The 18,741-nt window shown below is 44.9% G+C and overlaps 1 protein-coding gene and 1 non-coding gene across 9 annotated transcripts in view; both read right to left on the bottom strand.

Annotated features, from left to right (window-relative positions):
• EVI5 (ecotropic viral integration site 5) overlaps positions 1-18,741 on the bottom strand; it is a 217,689-nt gene that overhangs the window by 167,615 nt on the left and 31,333 nt on the right. The gene's annotated exons all lie outside the window — the stretch shown is intronic.
• LOC114811463 lies at positions 5,284-5,421 on the bottom strand. Its single transcript, XR_003759166.1, has one exon. It is a non-coding gene; the product is annotated as a small nucleolar RNA SNORA7 (small nucleolar RNA).

Here is an 18,741-nt window from a genome sequence, read left to right as displayed (position 1 = left end):
TCAAGCGTACGACATTTGCCACTATTTGAAGGTCTGCGCTCCTTCTCCCTCACAATGCAGACGTCTGCCCCCTGTCCTATGGGACAGGGAGACTTGTTCTGCTCCATGGGATTCCTCACCCTACGAAACAGTGGACCCAAAGGGAGTCAGTGATTAGGGTCTCAAATTTGCATTGTTAATGACAGCGTGAAAGGATCCCTTGCAGGAGGTGACAAGATGTTTGGACTATCAATGAAAAGCTGAAAAAGCTGGTTCACAATACCCATGTTCAGTTGATGGGTTAGCCTTCAAGGGAAATAAAGGGAATAGAGGTAAGCAGAGCCCCATCTAGGGAAGGGGGGCCTTGGTACTGTAGGGGGAAGCCAAGAAAGGATTGCTTAAGTACCCAAATGCACAAAGCCACAAATCAATTTCCTTTCTCAAAAAGGATATTTTAAAAATCCATTTGCTTCAGTACTTAGGCAGAGAAAAAAAAAATCCCCTCTTTCACAAAGCACCAGTAAAAATAAAGCAAAGCAGACTTTCTACCTTGTGCTCTCCCAAGCGCTCATACGGTGCTCTGCACACAGTAAGTGCTCAATAAACATAATTGAATGAATGAATCTTCTTCTTGTCTTTGCACTCAACCAACTTTTCCCAATCACCTTACCTACTGCAACTCAGCCAGCACTCTTCGCTCCCTTAATGCTAACCTACTCTCTATTCCTCCATCTCACCTATCTTGCCACTGATCCCTTGCCCGTGTTCTCCCTCAGACCCGGAATCCTTCCTCCCCGCTTCATATTTGACAGACCACCAGTCTCTCCACCTTCAAAGTCCTACTCTCAGGCAATGGTATCCATTGAGCACATACGATGAGCAGAGAACTGCATTAGGCACTGGGGAAATTACGATACAGTAGAGTTAGTAAATGCAATCCCTCCCCAAGAGTGGCAATTATAGTGTCTACAGGAGGAGACGGGCGTTAAAATAGCATAACTCCTCTACGAGGCCTTACCTGACTAAGGCCTCACTTCCCCTATTCACCCTTGGTTGGTTGGGTCTTTACCCCTGAAAACACTTTGATACTCACCACATCCTCCTATATCAACTTTGAAATCTCACTATCCGACCACAACCTCCTCCACCTGCTTTCTCCCACCGCACATCCTCCCCGCAAATTCATTCATTCATTCAATAGTATTTGAGCGCTTACTATGTGCAGAGCACTGTACTAAGCACTTGGAATGTACAATTAGGCAACAGATAGAGACAATCCCTGCCCAATAACAGGCTCACAGTCTAATCTGTCCTGTTCCCCCCCAGACACCTCCAAACTCCTGACCTACACCAATTTTCTCAAGATCATGTCCCATTTAGGCTCCATATCCAAACTACCTTCCCTGGATACACAAACTGACTATCAAAAACACCCTTTCCTCTGAACTGAACTCACTCGCTCCAGACTCTGCTTCCTTCGCTCCTGTGCATGAGCTGTGGAGCACTGCTGGCAGAAATCCAGATAACAGGCCAATCCTGTCTGTCGTAAAATCATCCTTGCCTGCTTTAACTCTGCCCTCTCCTCACCTGGCAACATTATTTCTCCATCCTTACTGATTCCCATGCCTGTTCCCATTGCCAGCTGTTTCAGAATTTAACTCCCTCCTCAAAATCCCTGCCCCTTACCTTCCCTAACTTCTTGCCCCTAAGGACCTGGCCACATACATTATTGATAAAATTGAAATCATAAAAATGATCTCACTAAAATCTCTCTTGCTTCTCTCCAGGCCCCTCCCGCCTCCTGCTCTTTCAACACTCCCACCAATATCTCAAGAGATCTCCCATCTCCTCTGAAAATCTACCTTCTCCACCTGCACCTCCAATCTTAACCCTTCACACCTTATCAAATCACTCGCCCCTTCCTTAACTATCTTCAAATGTTCACTTTCCAATGGCTTCTTCCCCTCTGCTTTCAAACATGCTCACGTCTACCCATCCTTAAAACCCCCTCCCTTAACCCAAAGGCTCCCTCCAGTTACCACCCCATCTTCCCTCCTACCATTCCTCTCCAAACTCCTTGAGTGAGTTGTCTACACTCCCTGCCTCCACTTTCTCTCCTTGACCCCCTCCAACCTGGCTTCCATCCCCTTCACTCCACTGAAACTGTCCCCTCCAAGGTCACCGATGATCTCTTCTTGCTAAATCCAACGGCCTCTACTGAATCCTAATCTTCTCCTGGTTCTCCTCGTATCTCTCTGGCCACTCGGTCTTTTCCACCCTTTAACTGTAGGAGTCCCTCAAGGCTCAATTCTGGGTCCCCTTCTCCATTTACACCCACTCCCTCAAATAATTCATTTGCTCCCATGGCTTCAACTGTTCCCAAATGATTTCCAAATCTACAACTCCAACCCTGATCTTTCTCCTTTTCTGCAGTCTCACAGTTCCTCCTGCCTTCCGGACATCTCTACCTGAATGTCTCCCTGACTTAACATGTCCAAAACAGAACTCCTCTTCCCACCCAAACCCTATCCTCCCTGTTTTTCCCATCACTGTAAATGATACCACTATCCTCCCTATCTCTCAAGCCCATAAGGTTGGAGTTATCCTTGATTCATCTCTCTCATTCAACCCACATATTCCATCTGTCGCCAAATCCTGTCAGTTCTACTGTCACTAAAATCCTCCCTTTCCTCTCCAACCAAATTGTTACAATTGTACATGCGCTTGTCTTATCCCACCTGGACTACTGCATCAGGCTCCTTGCTGACTTCCCAGCCTCTTGTCTCTCCCTGCTTATTTCACTCTGCTGACTGGATCATTTTTCTACCAAACCATTCAGCCCATGTTTCCCCACTCCTCAAGAGCAACAACAATAATTTTAGTATTTGTTAAGCACTTGCCAGGCACTGAAGTGGACACAAGCAAATTGGGTTGGGCACAATCCAAAATCCTCCAATGTTTGCCCATCCACCTCCACATCAAAGAGAAACTCCTTACCATCGGCATTAAATCACCTTGATCTCCTCTAAATTAGCTTGCCAATTCGGCTACAACCTTCTACAGCACAGCTCATCAACTTAGCTCCTCTAATACTCACCGTACCTCAGTTTCATCTAACTGTGCTGTCAAACTCTGGCCCACGTCCTGCCTCCAGCCTGGAACTTCTTCCCCCATCATATAGAACAGACCATTATCACTCTCTCCACCTTCAAAGCCTCATTAAAAATCACATCTCATCCAAGAGGTCTTCCCTGACTAAGCCCTCATTTCCCCTGCTCTTCCTTCTGTGTCACCCTTGCATTGAATTTGTACCATTTATTCACTCCAGCCTCAGCACTTATGTACATACACACAATTTATTTTAATGTGTTTCCCCCACTGGATAGTAAGCTCTTTGCGGGTAAGGAACGTGTCTAACAACCTATTTTTGTATGGTATTTGTTAAGCGCTTACTACTTGTTGAACACTGTCCTAAACACTGGGGTAGGTACTAGTTAACTAGTCCCTGTCGCACATGGAGCTCACAGTCTAAGTAGGAGAAGAGATGTTCGATCCCCCATTTTACAGTTAAGGAAACTGAACCACAGAGAAGTTGTGACTTGACCAAGGTCACACAGCAAGCAGATGGCAGAGGTGGGATTAGAACCCAGGTTCTATGACTCCCTGGAGCGAGTTCTTTCCACTAAGCCATGCTGCTTCTTGAAGCACTCTCTCCCAAGTGCTTAGTACAGTGCTCTTTGTACTGTAAACACTCAATAAATATAACTGATTGCCTGATTTGTATTCTCATACTCTTTCATTTCCCATACTTGTAATATATTTTATTCTCATTCATTCATTCAGTATTTATTGAGCACTTACTTTGTGCAGAGCACTGTACTAAGCACTTGGAATGTACAATTCGGCAACAGATAGAGCCCTGCCCATTGACGGGCTCACAGTCTAAACGGGGTAGACAGACAGCAAAGCAAAACAGAACAAAACAAAAACAAGACATCATCATCAAGATAAACAGAATCAAGGGAATGTACTCCCTTTCTAGTCTGTATGTTCCTTGTGACGAGGGATATTTTCCACCAACTCTTGGTTAGTATTCTACCATCACTTAGTAAAATGCTTAATAATAATAATAATAATAATAATAATAATGGCATTTCTAAAGCACTTGCTGTGTGCCAGGTACTGTACTAAGCCTTGGGATGGATACAAGCAAATAAGGCTGGACACACTGTCCTTGTCCCACATGGGGCTCCCAGTCTCAATCCCCATTCTACAGATGAGGTAACTGAGGAACAGAGAAGTGAAGTGACTTGCCCAAGGTCACACAACAGACAAGTGGCAAAGCCATGACCTTCTGGCTCCCAGGCCTGTGCTCTACCCACTACGCCAAGCTGATTCTTCACACAGTAAGTGTTGAATAAATACTCTTGACTGATTGGTCTTTGAAACAGACCTCAAACTGAAAGAAAAACCAAATGCATCATTTTCTACCCTCAGAACAACTGCTCTGCTTTTATTATGGACCCATTTAAAGTGTGTTTGGACTGTGCCGACCTGATTGGTTTGTATCTTAGAACAATGCTTGACACACTGTAAAGTACTTAAGTACCATAAAAAAAGGCACTTCCCTATTATCAATTCCTTTACTTAACTAGGAATTGAGCATTTGTTTGAACAGCATATTATACAGGAGTCATAACCAACCAGTTTGGCTTAGTCAAAACAACATATACAAACAAGATGTTATGGAAATATATAATTAGCAAATGAGGAATCTGCTGAGATTTTTACTGAAATTTATTTTTTAATGGGCTTTGCACAAATGTTTTTAACTCAAAAACTTCCTCAACAAAAAAAGCTGGATGTTACAGAACTCAAATAAAAGAACTGTATTTTCTTTCAAATCCCTCACCCCTTTTATGAAATAAATTCAAACCTCAGATGTCAGTCAATGGCATTTATTGGGCACTTAGACTCTGAGCCCAGTGGGCCTGGGCCCCATCTGACCTGATTACCTTGTATCTACTCCAGTGCATAGAAAAGAGTAACAAATACCACAGCTTAAGTACCATAATGATTGTTATTACTGTCTTGTCTTATGCCATCAATCGGTAGCGACACCACGGACCCATCTCTCCCAGAACGCCCCGCTCTCCATCTGCAATCGTTCTGGTAGAGTATCCAGAGAGTTTTCTTGGTAAAAATCTGGAAGTGGTTTACCATTGCTGACCTCTGTGCAGTAAACTCTAGTCTCCACCCTCCACTCTCTCCCATGCCACCGCTGCCCAGCATGGGTGAGTTTTGACTTGTAGCAGATTGCTTTCCACTCGCTGGCTACTGGCCAAGCTAGGAATGGAATGGGTAGGCCTCTGGGTGACTCTCCCTCTGGTAGCCGAGACTGATAGAGGACTGGAAACTCTCCAGGTGCGACCCTGAGGGGGGACTGTTATTATTACTAAGTGCAAATCATCATACTAGGCACTTGACCCTCAGAGGGCTTACCATCTAATTGGAGAAACAAAAACAAGTACAAATAATGGGAGCAGAGGAAGAACAAGGATATATTAGGTAGTGATACAAGTGTGACACCAAGGATGATGAGGATGGAATCCCCCCCCAAAATAATAATAATTATGGCACTTACTATGTGCCAAGTACTGTTTTAAGCACTGGGGTAAATACAAGATAATCAGGTTATCCCACGTGGGGCTCACAGTCTCAATCCTCATTTTACAGATGAGGTAACTGAGGCACAGAGAAGTAAAGTGACTTGCCCAAGGTCACACAGCAGACAAGTGGTAGAGCCGGGATTAGAACCCTCACCTGCCAACACCCAAGCCCGTGCTCTTGCGACTAGACCATGCTGTTTCTATTAAAAAAAAAAAAAAAAGAAATCAAACAATAAGCTTGCAAACCACTCACAGCCTGTTTTCCCTGCATGTTCCCGCCGGGCACCAAGTGCAACAACTAGGCCAACGGGCAGGGGTGCAACCCTGCCAAGTGTACACAGAGGTTTTTCCCACCAGCTCACAGCGGAGTGCCAGTGCTATGTCACAGACCGACAGAGGGTTGCCTTGGTAGCTGCTAGTGTGTCTGTTACCCAGAGGAGCGGGATAATTTTCAGGATTCCTACTGGGTCTGAATACCTCACTAAACCCCGTAAGTGGTTCGTTAGTCAAAAACTTTCCCTACTTATGACAATGTCTCGGGGTGGAAGTAGGACTAGAAGCTCCCAGACTCCTGATTACCCAAGCGGTGCTCTTTCTACTGGACCCAAGAACAGGGCTGCAGAGTAATGCACGCCCCAGAAAATGGCTTGGGACCTATTCCCCACCACCCTTTCCACATTCCTAGGGCCATAATGTACGTCTGCAGTTTGGAATCTGCATGTATATCCAGCCAAAAGCATTTTTCCTCTTATTTGCATCTAGAAAATTCAGGCAGACTTACCAATTTCTGCTGTGAATTTCATAAAACAGGCACTCCATTCTGCCTATTATTATTTCTAAGTGCCATCGAGTCATTTCCGATATACAGCGACTATATGGATATATTTTCTCCAGAACGTCCTGTCTTCTGCCATAATCCGTAACCTCGCTAACAGTTCTTCCGTTATTGTTGTTACTGTTTCTATCCAACTAGCTGTTGGTCTGGCTCTTCCATGTTTTCCCTGGACTTTTCCTAGCGTTAGTGCCTTCTCCAGAGAATTAGTCCTCCTGACAATGTGTCGCAAAGTATGCTAATGTACGGCATTTGGCCTTCCAAAGACGACTTTGGCTTAAATTTGCTCCAAATCCATTTGTTTGTTTTTTGGTCAGCCCATGGCATTCGCCCATTCTGCCTCGTGTCTAGTAAAATGTAGACGCCAACTCATTCCCAAGAAATGCCTGTAAGCTTACACGCTGAACAATGGAAAAATTGAGATCATGGGCAATTCTACTCCCCTCTAATCAATTCTGAAGACCAATGCCAAAACTGTTCTTACCCTTACCCCCCACCAACCCTATTTTGCCATCCATTGTCCTGAAGACCTTGACCAAGATTCTTTCATCCTTCTGAAGCTAGAACGTTACCTGATTTCCTTAACTACCTATGTTCTCTGACCTCTCAAGTCTGTCAGATAAATAATAACTGTAGTATTTGTTAAGCGCTTATTGTGTGCCAGGCCCTGAACTAAGCACTGGGGTTGATACAAGCAAACAGGCACATTCCTGTCCCACCTGGAGCTCACACTCTTTTTCCCCATTTTACAGATGAGGTAACTGAGGCACAGAGAAATGAAGTGACTTGCCCAAAGGGATAAACTCACCCCTTGACTCCGCCACACTTGTCTCTAAGACCTCTCCTGGACATACCCTTTATCTGGAATGTTCTTTGCTTCTCAATGTGCCAAACTCCCTTGTAACCATCATTCCTATAATGTCACTAACAATAAGGGTATGTGTAAAGCACTGTGTGCCAAGCACTGTACTAAGCACTGGCATGATTCCAACAGCATGGCTCAGTGAAAAGAGCACAGGCCAGGGAGTCAGAGGAACTGGGTTCTAATCCCAACTGTGCCATTCACCTGCTAAGTGACCTTGGGCAAGTCCCTTCAGTTCTCTGGACAGCACTTTGCACACAGTGAGTGCTCAATAAATATGAATGAAAGGGCTTAGCAGCGTGGCTTAGTGGAAAGACCATGGGCTTGGGAGTCAGAGGCCATGGGTTCTAATCCTGCCTCTGTCACTTGTCAGCTGTGTGACTTTGGGCAAGTCACTTAACTTCTCTGGGCCTCAGCTACCTCATCTGTAAAATGGGAATGAAGACTGTGAGTCCCACGTGGGACAACCTGATAACCTTGTATCTACCCCAATGCTTAGAAAAGTGTGTGGCACATAGTAAGTGCTTAACCAATACCGCCATTATTATTATTATTATTATTCCCTCATCCACAAAATGGGGATTAAGACTGTGAGCCCCACATGGGACTTGGGCATGTTAGCTTGGATCTACCCCAGTGCTTACTATAGTGCCTGGCTCATACTAAGCGCTTACCTAACATCATTTAATAAACAACAACTCCCAACCCCATCCTAAGGGTTCAGAGAACATAGACAATTCATTCATTCATTCATTCAATAGTATTTATTGAGCGCTTACTATGTTCAGAGCACTGTACTAAGCGCTTGGAATGTACAATTAGGCAACAGATAGAGACAATCCCTGCCCAATGACGGGCTCCAATCTAAATGGGGGAGACAGACAGCAAAGCAAAACAGAACAAAAAAACAAGACAACATCATCAAGGAGATACACACCTCATTAAAAAAATAAATAGGGTAATAAATAATATATACAAATGAGCACAGTGCTGAGGGGAGGGGAAGGGGGAAGAGCAGAGGGTGAGTGGGAGGGAAGGGGAGGAGGAGCAGAGGGAAATGGGGGCTCCGTCAGTCAGGCCTCCTGGAAGGGGTGAGCTCTCAATAGGGCTTTGAAGAGGGGAAGAGAGTTAGTTTGGCGGAGGTGAGGAGGGAGGGTGTTCCAGGTCAGTGGGAGGACATGGCCCAGGGGTCGACGGCAGGATAGGCGAGAACGGAGGACGGTGAGGTGAGCAGCAGAGAAGCGGAGTGTACGGGGTGGGCAGAAGAGAGAAGGGAGGTGAGGTAGGACGGGACAAGGGGATGGAGAGTTTTGAAGCCCAAAGTGAGGAGATTTTGTTTCATGCGGAGGTTGATAGGCAACCACTGGAGGTTTTTGAGGAGGGGAGTTACATGCCCAGAGCATTTCTGTAGGAAGATGATCCGGGCAGCGGAATGAAGAATAGACTGGAGGGGAGAGAGACAGGAGGAAGGGAGATCAGAGAGGAGGCTGACACAATAATCCAGTTGGGATATTATGAGAGCTTGTACCAGCACAATAGCAGTTTGGATGGGCAGGAAAGGGCGGATCTTGGCATTACTGTGAAGATGAGACCGGCAGGCGTTGGTGATGGATTGGATGTGTGGGGTGAATGAGAGAGCTGAGTCAAGGACAACATCAAGGTTGTGGGCCTGTGGGACGGGGAGGATGGTAGTGCCGTCCCCAGTGACAGGGAAGCCAGGGAGAGGACAGGGCTTGGGAAGGATGATAAGGAGCTCAGTTTTAGACAAGTTAAGGAAACCAGGTAAAGTTCCTTGTTCAGAAGGATGTAAGGATCTTGGTCTTCCTATGATATGAAATACATTTGCACTATTTCCTGCATAGTTTTTAAACTGCTTTGAATGTGTTCAATAAGAATAGCGATTGGAATGGGTCCCCATAAATGCTGATAAATTTAGCTTACCAACTCCAGATGGCAGTTACTACTTGTCAAGTTTGCCATGTCCCAGAAATAGTGTAGAAATGCATTATAACCAAAGTCCAACAAAAGTGTGTGGACATGCCAGATGATCGCAATTGGGTAGCCCATTTCCAGATGCCCTCATCCTGGAGGGCCTCAAAGAGTCACCAACCCGGGGAGCAGATAGTTTGATCAGAGAGGAGCCAAGCTCTACCTTTCTCATGGTCCAAGGAGGCAGGACTCTTCCCCTTCTAGTTTATAAATAAACTAGAGCCCCGCTGAACAGTGCATATAGAGAAGACAAATATTGTTCTATGCTAGAGAAGTGGCGTGGTCCAGTGGATAAAGAACGGGCCTGGGAGTCAGAAGGACCTGCGTCCTAATGCTGGCTCCGCCACTTTTCTGCTGTGCGACCTTAGACAAATCACTTCATTCTCTATGCCTCAGTTACCTCAACTATAAAATGGAGATTAAGACTGTGAACCCGATGTGGGTCAGAGCCTATGGCCAACCTGATTTGCTTCATTCATTCAATAGTATTTATTGAGTGCTTACTATGTGCAGAGCACTGTACTAAGCACTTGGAATGTACAAATCGGCAACAGATACAGTCCCTTGCCCATTGATGGACTTACAGTCTAATCGGGGGAGACAGACAAAAACAATAGCAATAAATAGAATCAAGGGGATATACAGCTCATTAAAACAATAGCAATAAATAGTATCAAGGTGCTGTACATCTCATTAACAAAATAAATAGGGTAATAAAAATATATACAAATGAGCGGAAGAGCCCAGTGCTGAGGGGAAGGGAGAGGGGGAGGAGCAGAGGGAAAAGGGGGCTTAGCTGAGGGTATCTAACCCAATGCTTTAGTACAGTGCCTGGCACATAGTAAGCACTTAAATACCAAAATTATTATTATTATTAGGCTGCCAGCTGTGACTTAATTAAAAAAAAAATTACATTCTCTTCCCAGCCACAACCCCGCTTGGAAGAAGTACATTCTTCTGGTCTACTGGCCAGGGACCAAAATGTTGTGACCTGATGAAGAACAACTGGTCACTTTCACAGCAGCATTTGAGCAGTGTGACCAACCTCCGCAAAAGGGCAACGGGCATCTCTGAATAGCAGCTGAACAACTCTGGTTGCCTGTGCAGGATGTGAACAAACCAAATGGTGAATTGTTGTTGACTAAATCCTGCAACTTGAGGCGGGGGTGTCAACTAAGGGTGATGAAGATGAAAGGAAACGCTTCTTAATAATAATAATGATGGTATTTGTTAAGCGCTTACTATGTGCAAAGCACGGTTGTAAGCGCTGTGGGCGGATACAAAGTGAACAGGTTGTCCCACATGGGGCTCACAGTGTTGATCTCCATTTTACAGATGAGGTAAATAAGGCTCAGAGAAGTTAAGTGACTTTGCCAAAGTCATACAGTTGACAAGTGGCGGAGCTCGGATTAGAATCCATGAACTCTGACCCCAAGCCCGTGATCTTTCCAGTGAGCCATGCTGCTTCTCCGCGTATTTGTTAAGCACTTATGTGCAAAGCACTTTTCTAAGCACTGGGGGGATACAAGGTGATCAGGTTGTCCCAAGTGGGGCTCACAGTTTTAATCCCCATTTTACAGATGAGGTAACTGAGGCACAGAGAAGTTAAGTGACTTGCCTAAATTCACACAGCTAGCAAGCAGCAGAGGCGGAATTAGAACCCATGACCTCTGACTCCCAAGCCCCACTCTTTCCACTGAGCCAGGCTGCTCACACAGTGGGTCTTAAGTTTATGGAATTTGTTACCACAGGATGTTGTGCAGGCAGAAAACAGCAGTACAGCTGGGATTAGAACCCAGGTCCTCTGACTCCCAGGCCCTTGCTTTTTCCATTAGGCCATGCTGCTTCTCATTGCAAAGGAAAAGAGGAAAGGAAAAGTATTGTGGGAGAAAAGATGACCAGATGTGATGACAAACCATACATGGGGGTTAGAAAAGAGGGAGTCAAGATAAGGCTAAGATTAGAAGCAGCATGGCATAGTGTATAGAGCACAGGATGGAAACAGAAGGTCATGGGTTCTAATCCTGGCTCCACCACTTATCTGCTGTGTGACTTTGGGCAAGTCACTTCACTACTCTGTGCCTCAGTTACCTCATCTGTAAAATGGGGATTAAAACTGTGAGCCCCACACGGGACAAGGACTGTGTGCAACCCGATTTGCTTGTGTCCACCCCAGCATTTAGTACAGTGTCTGGCACATAGTAAGCACTTAAGTATCACAATTATTATTACTATGGGCTTGAGAGACAAAGAGGATGGCAGTTGGAAAGAGGTGGGGGTTTGGGAGGGGAGTGAGGAGCTCAATTTTGGCCAAAATGAGCCTGAAACGCCATGTACAGGGGCATCCACGTACAGATGACCTAGAAGCGGATGTGCAGACGAGGCAAGGGGTGGATTTGGAAGTCACTTGCTGTGAGTTAGGATGAGCTTTCACGATCTGGCTTCCGGCCCCTTCGCTCCACAGTAACCGCCCTCTCAAAGGTCACAAATGATCTCCTCCTTGCCAAATCCCAAGGCCTTTACTCCACCCTAATTCTCCTCGACTTCTCAGCTGCCTTCGATGCTGTCGACCATCACCTTCTCCTAGAAACATTACCCAGCCTCGGCTTCACTGACACTGTCTTCTCCTGTCTCTCTGGCCCTCATTCTCAGTCTCTTTCATGGGCTCCTCATCTGCCTCCTTTAAGGTTCATTTCTGAGTCCCCCTTCTATTCTCCATCTATACCCACTCCCTTGGAGAACTCATTCACTCCCATGGCTTCAACTACCATATCTATGTGGATGATTCCCAAACCTACATCTCCCACCCTGATCTCTCTCCTTTTCTGTAATATCGATTTCCTCCTGCCTTCGAGACATCTCTACTTGGATGTCCTGAAGTCACCTCAAACATAACACGTCAAAACAGAACTCCTTGTCATTTCACCTAAACCGCGTCTTTCACTTTGACCGTAGACAGCACCACCATCCTTCCTGTCTCATAAACCCCTAACCTTGGCCCATAAACCCATAATCCTTGACTCCTTTCTCTCATTCGACCCACATATTCACTCTATCATTAAAACCTACCAATTCGACCTTCACAACATTGCTAAAATCCACACTTTCCACTCCATCCAAACTGCTACTATGTTAATACAATCGCTTATCCTATCCCGCCTTGATTACTGAATCAGCCCCCTTGCTGACCTCTCTGCCTCCTGTCTCTCCTTTCTCCAGTCCATACTTAACTCTCCTACTCAGATCATTTTTCTACAAAAATGTTCAGGCCATGTTTCCCCAACTTCCAGCCGTTGCCCGTCCACCACTGCATCAAATAGAAACTCCTCACCATCGGCTTTAAAGTACTCAATCACCTTGCCCCCTCTTACCTCACCGTGCTACTTTCTTACTACAACCCAGCCTGCACATTTCCCTTCTCCATTGCTAACATACTCACTGTACCTCAATCTCATCTATCTTGCCACCGACCTGTCACTCATGTCCTGCCTCTGGCCTGTAACACCCTCCCTCTTCATATCCAACAGTCAATCACTCTCCACACCTTCAAAGCCTTACTGAAAACACATCTCCTCCAAGAGGTCTTCTCTGACTAAGCCCTCATTTCCTCTTTTCCCACTCCCTTCTGCATCACCCTGATTTGCTCCCTTTATTCGTCCCCACTTCACCCCAGTCCCACAGCCCTTATATACATATCTGTAACTTACTTATCTTAATGTCCATCTCCCGCTCTAGATTATAAACTCATTTTAGATAGGGAATATGGCTGCTATATTGTTATGTTGTACTGTCCCAAGTGCTTACATTGCTCTGCACACAGTAAGTGTTCAATAAATACGTTGATTACCTTCCCAAGGGAAGGAAGATAGATGGAGAATAGGGTAGATGGGAACCCAGAATTGAGCCTTGAGGGATGCCCACAGTTACTAAGACCGAGGAAGATTCAACCAAAGAAACTGAGTAAGAGCAGCCCAGAGAGGGAAGAGTAGTGTCAAGAACTGGGTCAACCAAACGGAGGAAAAAGTAATGTTGAAGGGGCAACTGTGGTGAAAGTCAGAGGTCAAAAAGAAGATTGAGGAGCCTGTAGACTGAATGCTCTTGTGAGAATAATAATAATAATAATGTTGGTATTTGTTAAGTGCTTACTATGTGCAGATCACTGTTCTAAGCACTAGGGTAGATACAGGGTAATAATAATAATAATAATAATGTTGGTATTTGTTAAGCGCTTACTATGTGCCGAGCACTGTTCTAAGCGCTGGGGTAGACACAGGGGAATCAGGTCGTCCCACGTGGGGCTCACAGTCTTAATCCCCATTTTACAGATGAGGGAACTGAGGCACAGAGAAGTGAAGTGACTTGCCCACAGTCACACAGCCGACAAGTGGCAGAGCTGGGATTCGAACTCATGAGCCCTGACTCCCAAGCCCGGGCTCTTTCCATTGAGCCACGCTGTGAGAAGGGAATGTGTCTACCAACTCTGGTGCATTGTAACTCTCCCAAGTGCTTTGTGCACTGCTCTGAGCACAGTAAGTGCTCAATAAATACCATTGGTTGATTGATTATGACAGAGTAAATCCACTAGAAGGAAATCATTGGTGCCCAGGAAAAGAGGACTCTCAGTAGCGCAGAGAGATTTCTGGAGGCCAATAAGGGAACTGGAGGAGAAGTGGAGGCAGTAAATATAGACAATCTGTTTGAGGAGCTTGGATAGGAATGGGAGAAGGAGTGACACTGGAGAGTTCTCAAAGAGTCCAAGAAGGTGCATTCTACAGTGTCCTAATCCTCCTTGACCTAGCAGCAGCCTTTGGATTCCAAGCTCTTAGTACAAGCAGCATGGCCTAGATAGAGGAGACAGAAGGCCCTAGGTTCTAATTAATCCCAGTTCTGCCACTTGTCTGCTCTGTGATTTGGGTAAGTCACTTCACTGGGCCTCAGTCCTCATCTATAAAATGGGGATGAAGACGGTGAGCCCCATGTGGGACAGGGACTGTGTCCAACCTACCTTCTATCTACCCCAGTGCTTAGAACACTGCCTGGCACATGGTAAGCACTTAAATACCATTTAAAAATGTGGGGGGAGCTGTAAGCACTCATAAATATGACTGATTCTATCACCCCCTTCTTCTGGAAATTCCATTTAAATTAGTGTCTCTGATTTCCCTAATCTCTCACTTCCCCTCCCTATTTCTGCTCCAGAATCACCTATGCACTTGAGTTCTCACCCCCTAAACACTTACTCACCCCACACCCTTCCATCCTCAGCACGTATGAACAGATCCTTAAGCAGATGTGTCTGCCGCTTCTCCCACTTGTAATTTTAATATCCGCCTTCCCCACTAGATTGTAAAATCCTTGAGTGTAGGGATTATGTCTAGTAACTATTTTATCCTCTCCCCCATAATCAATAAATACTATTGATTACTAGGTATTTTAAGGATAGGGGAGCTGTGGGTGGGTTTGAAGGAAGAGAGGAAGGAGCCATCAGAGAGCGAGCAGAGGTTAGTTGAATGTGGTAATAATAATAGTACTTAATTATGGTATTTGTTAAGCATTTATTATGTGCCAGGCACTGTTATAAGCACTGGGGTAGATACAAGATGATCGGGTTGGACACGGTCCCTGTCCCACATAGGGTTCACATTCTTAATCCCCATTTTCCAGATGAGGGAACTGAGGCAGAGAGAAGTGAAATGACTTGCCCAAAATCACACAGCAGACAAATGGCAGAGCCAGGATTAGCAAGTCATATCCTTTCTTTTAATGGTATTTGTTAGAGTGCTTACTTTGCATCAAGCACTGTTCTAACCACTGGGGCAGATACAAATTAATCAGATTGGAGTCCCTGTCTGATTTGAGAACATGAGCAGGGGTTGGGTTGGAAGAGCAGGTGGAGAGGAAAGATTTTGAAAGCATGTGGGATGGGATAAGAGCAGTTGTTTGAAGTGGGAGGGAGCAATTTGGAGACGCTCATACACCTGATTTCAGTTTTGTCTACAAAGTAGCTGACAAAGTAATCAGGAATGGAGGAGGCCCTGGAGGTTGTCAGAAGGAAAAACCTCATGGTGCTAAAATGATAGTGCAACTGGATTACTCGAATTGACATTTTCCAAAAGAATTGAGACTAATTTAGATTTTTTATTTTAAAGTTCAAGCAATGGCACAAAGTGGGGGCCCACACCCACTAAATAAAGTTAAACCCAAACTGGTTAATCGGTCTTGGTTCAAATGACTTCATATAATTGGTATACTAAATTCTACTAGAATTAGAACTATACATTGGGTTATCACAACTATTTCTGTCTCTGTGCGATCAAAAAATGAGCAGAAGCTAGGGATAACCCCAGGGCCAAGGAGTGACACCATGATACACACTAACAGTGGTATTTGTGTCCTTTTTTTCCAAATAGTTAAATCATTCATTGTTTATTTAAAGATTTGAAGTGTTCTAGAAGTTCTCGCCTCTTTGACTTCAGGCTCTTTAGGGAAAAAGGACAGTGTCTAGAACATTTCCCCGTACCTTCTCAAAAGCCTAATACAGTGAGTGCTCAAATATACGACTGAGTCATCGAGATGGAAAGAACATTACCCAAAATAATGCTGGTTCATAGCTTGACTATCGATTTCAGCTCAACTACTACAGTGCATAATAAGACACTTGGCTAGTTAGCTAAAGATCTCAAGAAAATCCATGCCTCCAAACCTCTCTCCTTCTCTTCCCCCAGTCCTTTTTATGGTATTTTGTTAAGCATTTAGTTATGTGAGCTGGGGTAGAGACAAGTCAATCAGATTGGACACAGTCCCTGCAATACATGGGGCTCACAGTCTAAGAATGTGAGAGTAGGACTTAATTTCCGTTTTACAGTTGAGGAAACTGAGGCACAGAAGTCAAATGGCTTGTCCAAGGTCACAGCAAGCAATTGGCAGAGTTGGGATTAGAATTCCAAGCCTCTTTCCCCAAGAAAAACACTAATGCAAACTGAACGTTAACATGGAGCTGTTATTTGAAAATAAGAATTTTTACAGTCCCTTGAAAGTCAGGCCAACCATAGAATGTTCCACTTGGAACACCAGCTCTTAAAAGAAATCTGCTACCCAATTAACAGCAAAATAAATTACAATGACCAAATTCTCAGGGCTCTGAAGCTAAATCTATTTCATTGGTGCAGATAAACATATTGGGTTGCAGAGACCTGGGTAATCCCAGCTCTTCCAATTGCTTGCTTTGTGACCTTGGCCAAGTCACTTCACTTCTCTGTGCCTCAGTTACCCCATCTGTAAAATGGGGGTGAAGACTGTGAGTCCCATGTGAGACATGGATTGTGTCCAGTCTGATTCCTTTATATCTTCCCCAGCACTTAGAACAGTGCCAGACACATAGTAAGTGCCTAACAAATACCATTTAAAAAAAAAAAAAACCTATCCTTTTGCAGAGGACAAAACAGCACTTCAGTATTTGTGTCCTTTCATTAGTAAGTATGATCATCATAAAACACACAAATCAAACATGCCCTAAGCATATATACTTGTATATCTGAAAACATGTGAACAGCACTCATTAATAATAGTAATAATAACGTTGGTATTTGTCAAACGCTTACTATGTGCCGACCACTGTTCTAAGTGCTGGGGTAATAATATTGGTATTTATAAAGCGCTTACTATGTGCAGAGCACTGTTCTAAGCGCTGGAGTAGACACAGGGGAATCAGGTTGTCCCACATGGGGCTCAGATACAGATACTCTGATACAGAGTTATCTACAGGGTAGATACAGGATAATCAGGTTGTCCCACGTGGGGCTCACAGACTTAATCCCCATTTTACAGATGAGGTAACTGAGGCACAGAGAAGTTAAGTGACTTGCCCAAAGTCACACAGCTGACAAGTGGCAGAGCCGGGATTCGAACCCATGCTCTCTGACTCCAAAGCCCGTGTTCTTTCCACTGAGCCACTAGGATTCTGCACATAGTAAGCACTCAATAAATACGACTGAATGAAGACTGTGAGCCCCTTGTGGGACATGGATTGTGTCCAACCTAATTACCTTGTGTCTCCCCCAGCATCATTCATCAGGAACGAATGAGAGGGACAGTGTCCAACCTAATTTGCTGGTAACCACTCCAGTGCTTAGTACAATCCCAGCTCAGCCACTCGTCAGCTGTATGACTGTGGACAAGTCACTTAACTTCTCTGTGCCTCAGTTACCTCATCTGTAAAATGGGGATTAACTGTGAGCCTCATGTGGGACCACCTGATTACCCTGTATCTACCCCAGCGCTTAGAACAGTGCTCTGCACATAGTAAGCGCTTAACAAATACCACCATTATTATTATTACATTGCCTGGCACCTAGTCAGCGCTTAAATTCCACAATTATTATTATTATCATTACCTTCATTGTTGAAATTCAGACTTCAGTTGCCTTCTAGCAATCCTCTCCCACACCACATTGTTTCACTAGACTTTCCTGCTTCGGCTTGCTCTATTTAAACTCACTTCATGATCCCCACTAGCCCATTTTGGTAGTCACACCGGCACCTGAAGTTCAATATGTCAAAAAAAATTTAACGCTCAAATTCACTCCTCCACTTAACTTTCCCATCACAGCCAACAAACACCACATCTGTTGTCCTTGAGCAATAAATCTACAAACTTACTGTCTTTAAACTCTCAACTTCAGGCCGTCACCAAAATCCAGTCAGTTTTTCCTCCAGAACACTGACAGAATCCGCCCCTTGCTCTCCCCTCAACAGGCCCAGGACCCTGGTCCTAGCTCTTAACATATCCTGGTTTGAACGAGCGAATCACCCTTCTAACTGGTTTTCCTGCCTCCATTCTCCTCTCCGGTCCATAGTTCACTCTGCTGATTTTTCTAAAAAGTCATTCTGCGTACACTCACACTCCAATTAGGGTATATGGTTTTTATGGGGAGGGAATGTGTCCCTTTTCTGTTGTACTTTCCCACGTTCAGCGTGTTGCACCCAGTGAGAGTTCGAGAAAATATTACTCCACCAACATCTCTCCTCTCCTTAGAAACCGCCACTGGGTCCCTATCCCTCTCCAGGCCAAGAGGCAACCATCAAGCAGAAAATCCTGACTGCTGGTTTAAGGCACTCAGTCTAGGCTCTCCCTCCTGCTTGCTTATCCACTCTCTTTTCCCACTCTATGCCAGAACTCACTCTTCATTTTTCCCTTCCGCTTCTCTACCCTCCAAAGTCTGATCAATCTGTAAACAGCATTTATTGAGTATTTAAGCAATAGGGCTTAGTGGATAGAGCACAGGCCCGGGAGTCAGAAAGACCTGGGTTCTAATCCCGGCTCCGTCACTCATCTGCTGTGTAACCCCGGGGAAGTCACTTAACATTTCTATGCCTCAGTTACCTCATCTGTCAAATGGGGATGATGATTG

The sequence above is a fragment of the Ornithorhynchus anatinus genome, chromosome 4, assembly GCF_004115215.2.
Source record: "Ornithorhynchus anatinus isolate Pmale09 chromosome 4, mOrnAna1.pri.v4, whole genome shotgun sequence".
Lineage (NCBI taxonomy): Eukaryota > Metazoa > Chordata > Mammalia > Monotremata > Ornithorhynchidae > Ornithorhynchus > Ornithorhynchus anatinus.
The sequence above is the reverse complement of the archived record's forward strand: the minus strand, read 5'-3'. Positions and strand labels throughout refer to the sequence as shown.